Source organism: Sinocyclocheilus grahami, unplaced genomic scaffold, assembly GCF_001515645.1.
Source record: "Sinocyclocheilus grahami isolate Dianchi unplaced genomic scaffold, SAMN03320097.WGS_v1.1 scaffold549.1, whole genome shotgun sequence".
NCBI classification, from domain to species: Eukaryota; Metazoa; Chordata; class Actinopteri; order Cypriniformes; family Cyprinidae; genus Sinocyclocheilus; species Sinocyclocheilus grahami.
Genome location: NW_015505728.1, coordinates 195,441 through 202,624, shown reverse-complemented (window position 1 = coordinate 202,624; position 7,184 = coordinate 195,441). Strand labels below are relative to the sequence as shown.

General features: G+C 38.0%; 1 protein-coding gene and 1 long non-coding RNA gene across 3 annotated transcripts in view; both read left to right on the top strand.

Annotated features, from left to right (window-relative positions):
* The window catches only part of LOC107555914 (adenylate cyclase type 5-like), a 99,467-nt gene that overhangs the window by 34,255 nt on the left and 58,028 nt on the right, over positions 1 to 7,184 (top strand). The window lies entirely within an intron of this gene.
* The window catches only part of LOC107555916 (uncharacterized), a 15,884-nt gene that overhangs the window by 6,431 nt on the left and 2,269 nt on the right, over positions 1 to 7,184 (top strand). Inside the window, exon 2 of the long non-coding RNA XR_001605220.1 lies at positions 116 to 118. This is a non-coding gene — a long non-coding RNA (uncharacterized lncRNA). The remainder of the gene's footprint in view (positions 1 to 115; positions 119 to 7,184) is intronic.

Sequence of the window (7,184 nt, the reverse complement as noted above, 5' to 3'; positions counted from 1 at the left end):
AAGGAAACATCAGATTCTTAGTTCAAACACACCTTTGTAAAAAGGTGCAAATGATAGCTAATGTATCAATTAATAAGACTAAGTTTGATACTTACACGTCTCGTCTGTCTGAAAGAAAGTCTTGATGCAGTCCAAAGGTTCAAGTTGATCTTTGCTGAAGTTGGTTAATGAAAACGAACCAGTTTGAGTCAGAGAATCTTGGTGAATGGAAAAGTCAAGGCCGAAGCCTGGCACGAGCTTAGGATGTCCTGGAGCGTTGTAGCTCACATCTTCTCAAAACCTAACAGAACCACCGACTCTGGGCGGGTCACATGGTGTGAGGCCTTTAAGGTCGGAGAAGATTCCCGCCTCTCAAGATGGGCTTGTCCAATGAGAAAGGCCGGAATCCCAAGTGGGAGTTTTGAGATACTGGGGAGTTTTTATGACCCTTTGTCTGAGGGCATGGTAATTTGCAAATGGAACTTGAATCAAAATTGCTAAAGATTCTCAGAACACTAATATATTGCCTATGTACCAACATATACACGCTCGTTTAGATCATCAGAAGGCGAATTCATAGATACTAAACATGGTAGGATTACATATAGGCAAGATGCCAGGAATGAGTGTTTCCATCATAAGCCTGCATAAAACAGTATAAAATCTCAAAGACAACATACACAATGACCTGAAGGATATGTGTGTTCATTCAAAGAAAGGTTTTCCTATGGATTAATTAGAAAAGAGTCCATTTCTACTGTGCACTGTGTCTCTTTCTAATTCAAAGGCAGTGATTTTCCCTACTCACATTCCATTAGGTCGTAAATGGCTCTGGTCTAGCAACGGTGTCGTGGTTGCCATGGTAACCAGTGGCCTGTGGTCATTCGTAGACATCCAGGCGCCCAGTCTATTGAGTGAGGGGTCTGTGACGACTTGTTAAACTAATGAATAACTGATTTGTTAAATCAAATGAAAAATTGTGTTTTTGATTGGTCCAGACGCTACATTAGCCTGTGTCTTCCCTGAAAAGCAAAATTGTGAATTTTTTATTGATTTGGTTATTTTGGTAGTGACAAAAGTTACTACAATTTTATTTTATTTTTTAATCTGCCATATGGGCTTGAATATATTGGCCAGTCATAAAAATCTCAAAATAGCCAAATATTGGCCATCAGAATTTTAGAAAATCACAGATGAACTCTTTTATTTGTAAGTATTTCATATCTTCTAATCGCAATAGGTGATTGTCTTCAGAATTTTTTTTTGTTATGCTGGTTGAAAGTCTCTTCACATCCCGATAACAATCATTAAGTTAAGAGGTCTAAATGTATTTATCTGTATTTCTATATTCTGTGGAAGGGATAGGACCAATAAATTCCTATATAAAAAATAAATAAGTTTGTCCAATCAAAATGCTCGGTCCGAGTGTTTTAATTGGATTTCCTACCTGCCTGTCAACGTATGTATTAGCATACCTCTGCGCACCCGGTTCACGCAGACAGGATACGTCATCAGCGTGTTCACGCACGCTGTGCAGACAGAGCGAGACTGGCAGACAAATATCAACAACCCAATCTTCCTTCCTGATATTGTAGTACTTTCTAAAGTTTTCTCACCGGTGAATGACACATGATGTAGCCCAGCGGTTCCCAATTCCTGTCCTCGTGCCCTCCAGCTCTGCATATTTTGCATGCCTCGCTTAGTTAACACACCCGATTCAGATAACCAGCTCGTTAGAAGTGAGCTACGTGCATGAACTGCGTTCCGATCAATATGATCCCTACAGTGTTCATTGCTCCCTACTCCCTGAACAGGGGAAATCCGTTGAAGTTTACTTCACTTCGGAACATTCATTCATGGATTTGCGCTGCGCAGCGTCTTCACACACATCACACACACATGTCTTCACATCCAGTGCGCTGAACCGCTGATGTAGCCTATTGTAGTAATGTTGTCTCTCGTATTCTGGTCTGTGAGCGTATATGCATTCAGGGGGCGTGGCTTTGGACGGCGATTGCAGGGTGGGTGGGACATTCACTTTCAGTGCTATCAGGCTAAAGTTAGCATTTTCCAAGATCTCCTACTGCACCTTTAATGCACAAAATAAACATGAATGAACATCAGAGCATATTTTAATTTAAATTGCGGAAAGACGTCAATGCACCATTTTCAATCTTAAGTCCACCTCTCCTGTCTGATTTGTTTGTCGGACAAGATGGCAGATTCTGCATTATTATTGGTCAGATTGCCTGTCAATCAAGCTCTTTGCGAAGGGTCAGTTGGAGTTTGCTTCTTCTATTTATTTTTGCAACATCCAAGTAATCTCGTTTGTCCATTCTAGATCAGTGGCTTTCAGTTCAGCTTCTTGGGACCCACAGCACTGCACATTTTGCATGTCTCTCTTAATATCCAACATGTTGAATAATCCAAAAGTTGACAATTGCGCATGCGCTCTGTAGATTATCACATGGAATGAAGCGATTCCCAATCAGAAAACGAGCTTATGGAAGCCGGAAGCATTACTCACCTCCAGCTCAATCTGTAACATGTAAAGTCCACGTTCTCGAAGTCTCTTGACTCTAGTTGTTTGTGAATGGAATCGTTAGTGTGTGGTGTGCTGTCTTGGTCACATTGCGGCACTTCACACGCTATAGGAACAGAACTGTTAAATCCATGAATTTTTTTTAAATTCTTGTGTGGTCTCACACATTTTGAAAATCTGATTTTAAAAATCTTTTAGCGTGGGCCACCCTTTATCTGACACTTAATTTTAGTTAATTGATGTCTCTGCTGAAAAACTGATGGCCTGAATTAGATGTCTTAAATAATGGAAATGAATAAAATGTGTCCACATTGGTCCACATGACCTGGACTAAAAAAAGATCTTGACAGAGAAATCAGATATTTCAGTATGAATCCATGAATTTTATAGATCTATTCTCAGTGATGGTCTTATTTGTCTCTAATTTCATTTCTCTAAATGGATTTAAGAAGAGACAAAGTTGATACTTTATTGCAACGTGGCGAAACATTGTCTCTTGAGCTATGAAAGAGCAACCTATGAACGATAGTTTTCCTCTGGGTATCATCTTTCATTGCTCTCTATGTACCACTAAACTGTACCACTAAACTCTAAGCTGCTAACAACACTTGGAGAGTGAAAAAGGAGATTTAAAAAGAGGAAAAATAATACAACATTTCATAGCAGTTCCTCACTTGTTTCCTCAGGTTGATGGTGTAATGCACCTGACAACAAGAGCAGTCAGATCTGTGTGTTCTTTGCCTTATGCATTATGTTATGTTATATTTTGAGGACACTGCTTGATTGGTTTGTAACATTTAGAACCCGTTAATGGCTTTTTACTTAGATGAACCTTAAGTGACCTGCATTGGGAAGGCTGTTGGAAGCATCATGTGTTGTAGCCACAAAAAGGCTATTCAACCCATTTTTAAGGAGGTTTAAAAATGCCTCATGAATGCATGTAACCAGGCACTTGTTAAATAACTTCATAGACTGTGATTATAAACATCCAGCCTTAGCATAATGAGCAGTACAGTCTTTTGAATAAGGCTGATCATTATGAGGGTGATGACATTCATTAAAGACTCGCATTTACCAAAGTTTAATAGTGTGATCATGGTTGCCGTCTCCTAGCAACAATTTGTTCCAGTTGACACAGATAATTGTATTCCCTAGCGGAAGACCATTATCATTTGGGTAATCCTGGATTTTCCAACTGAAAACTGAAGAAAAAATCACTACCGAATGACAGTATAGGTACTAAAGGCTGGACTGATGGGTCTTAAAGGAGTAGTTCACCTAAAAAAATGAAAATTTGTTGAAAATGTACTCACCCACAGGGCATCTTAAGATGTAGATGAGTTTTTTTTCTTCATCAGAACAGATGTAGCGTTGCGTCACTCAGAGATTAATGGGTGCCGTCATAAGGAGAGTTCATACCACACTATTCCAGTCCATTGATTAATATCTTGTGAAGTTAAGAGCTGCGTGTTTGTAATAAATCCATCATCAAGATGTTTTTAGCTTTAAACCGGCTAATATTCAAGTCCTCTATCCATAATAAAGTTGTCTAGGCTAAATCAGGAGAGAAATATGCACAAATAAAGCACCTTTACAAGCAAAAACAGTCCAAAGCAGTTGTAAACAAATATGTCAAAAATTGGTATTGGTCAGGATTTTAATATTGGTGCATCCCTTTCCTACATATGTAGTGCTTTTAATTGTACACTTTATTTTGCTTCAAAATCTTGACCACTATTCACTGCCATGATAAAGACATTTTTAAATATATTTCCTATTCGTCTAAAAGAAGAAAGTAATATACGTACACCTAGGTTGGCTTGAGGGTGAGTAAACCATGCCGTAATTTTCTTTTTTTGGGTGAACTATCCCTTAAAGGCCATAGGCACCATGACTGACTGGTTTATAAAGTGTTTCAAAGTAAATCTTTGAAATGTATGCTCTGTCAGTTGCAAAAAGTAGGCCAGGTAATAGAACATGGCCAGTTATTTATGAGCAGCTATGCATAAAACTCATTTGACCCATGCATAAAATTACATTTCTGAATGGTGACCCATAGCTAAGTTTTGCTTTTATTATGGCTGTGTAGCATCAATTAATAACACCTGTTGACATATGGAGTACAGTAGCAGGAAACAATGACTTCATCCGCTTGAGAGAAGCATCCATTCCATTTTCATCACCTTTGCTTCTCTGTTAAGATGAGGGAGAGGTTCCCAAGAGCTGTTATGCTCTGTTTTGCAAGATGCGTCCTTGGAAAACCTCTAGCTTCTTTCTCCCAGTGGATGTATGCTTTCCCTGTTGAAGTTTTCTGTATGCATGATTCATAAGATTCTAATATGCTACTACTGTTTATATTTTAGAAGTGGTCTTAAGCGGTTTGATTGCCTTCAGATGTAGTATCTCTTACAAATTGCTTACTTGGTGTTTATAGTCTCTGCATTTTAAATTCAAAACATTTGAAGAGTAGTGTAATCTGACTTGATTGATGTATTTTTTTTATAAACTTTATACAATTCTGATGTGCCACTTAATTTTACATCTATTCACTATAGCATTGATTGGGCGATAGACCTTCTGTAATGTATTAAAGTTTGTCTCTTGCTTACAACTGAATGATGTGGAGGGAAATTGGATTTAAGAGCCTTACTAGTGACATCAAAGGGCTGCCAAAGCCCAGAGCCACATGTGGCTGGTGTTTGCTGTGGCTATATCTGGAGTATGTGTATGCTTTATTTGTTTTGATGTGGAGGATGAAAAATTGAAAATGCTCTCTATTCTTTTTTTTCTACCAGCAGGCCTAGTGGTTCTCTTCAAAGGTGTGACTCAGAATGTGACATTTAGGACCCTTTCAAAATCAGGCCTGTCATGGATCACACCAGTGTTACTGTGAGAGCACTCTGAAGGTCTCTGTGCTTGAAGTGTCCTTCAAAAAGACATCACAAAAGACAAGGGCGATTCTCAAGTGTATTGTCATCTTTATCAACGTTTTATCGAAACCTTCTTTTACGTGATCAGTATAAAGCAGATAATGTAGGCAGATGATTGTATTTTAGAGCTGACTCTGGGGAGTTCTGCTAACTACTGTCATGACCTTCCTATCGCGAGGGGTCACATGAGCTTCCGGCCATGGAGAAAGAGAACACAAGACAGAAGAGAAGAGAGAGTAATGGTGACCATAAAGGGTGACAAAGATTCTTTGTTCTTTAATGACAAAGATTTTTTGTGCATTTACACTACTTTTCAAGGTTTTGGGTTATTTTATTTTTATTTTAATGTGTAAAATATGCTAACCAAGGCTGGATTTATTTGATTAAAAATGCAGTAAAAACAGTAATATTCTGAAATATTACAATTTTTAAATAACCGTTTTATTTATATATATACAGTGGCGGCTCCTGCCAATTCTCTCAATGTTTGCATGATTAATGATGATAGGTCACCCATTCAATTGATAAATTAACGGCTAGTTAAAGATGTAAAGGAAACTGAACTACTATTAATTAAAAATAAACTGACTCTAACAATCAATCTCTTGCTGTCCTTATATTTCTACATGTGTGTTAACACAATTCAGCAGCAAATGAAGACATGAAAAACTTTTTACTTCAATTTCAGTTTAATAATAATTGATGTCACATAAATCACTATTTACACAACTCACTTATATTACACTGCTCATTTACAATATTACTCACTTATATTACACAGCTCATTTGTATTACACTGCTCACTTATATCACATTACTCACTTATATTACATTGCTCCCTTACATTAACTTACACTGCTCCCTTACATTACACTGCTCACTTACATCACATTACTCACTTATATTACATTGCTCCCTTACATTACACTGCTCACTTACATCACATTACTCACTTATATTACATTGCTCCCTTACATTACACTGCTCACTTACATCACATTACTCACTTATATTACATTGCTCCCTTACATTACACTGCTTACTTACATCACATTGCTCACTTGTATTACATTACACCTGTAGTTGTCCATGCGATGTCCGTCACGCTCTCGGGATGGAACAAAATGCAGGGGTAGCAGAATAAAGCGTTAGTTACTTCGCAGCCCGCTAGCCATTTTTTCCGCTCATGCCACGTCCTCGAAAATCCCCGTTTATACGACTTCCCGCCCTTTGTTGATACATGTTTAATTTTTAAATTTGGTCTTGGTGGTCCTAATTCTTTAATTGCAAATTTATCCTTATTGCTATGATGACTGAATGGTATTTCTTTCAATGACACGATAGAATTCATCTGCGCTGAGGTAACGTTCGCCAAGATGTCGATCAAGTTCAACTGACAACTGAATTTGAGTTGGCGTAGCTGTCCCCGTCTCTCTCTGTTTTTTTTCTTTCTTTTTTCACATTTGATAAAGATATTAAAGTAGTTTTACATTTTTTTCTTGTTGTTAAAATTCAAAATAGTTTTTAAATATTATTGGATGTCACTGTTCCCACCAATCTTTGCACAAGTTAAGGTTACGCATGATGATGAAAGCACGTTAGTGCTTGCCCTCCCGGAACTCATAGAGATTGCACTGCAGTGCCTGCAGTTCGAAAAAAATTATCTTTGTATGGAAGTCTATGAGAGCTCTCGGGGCGATTCTCAGTCTGACAGAAATCGCCCAAAAAGGGGC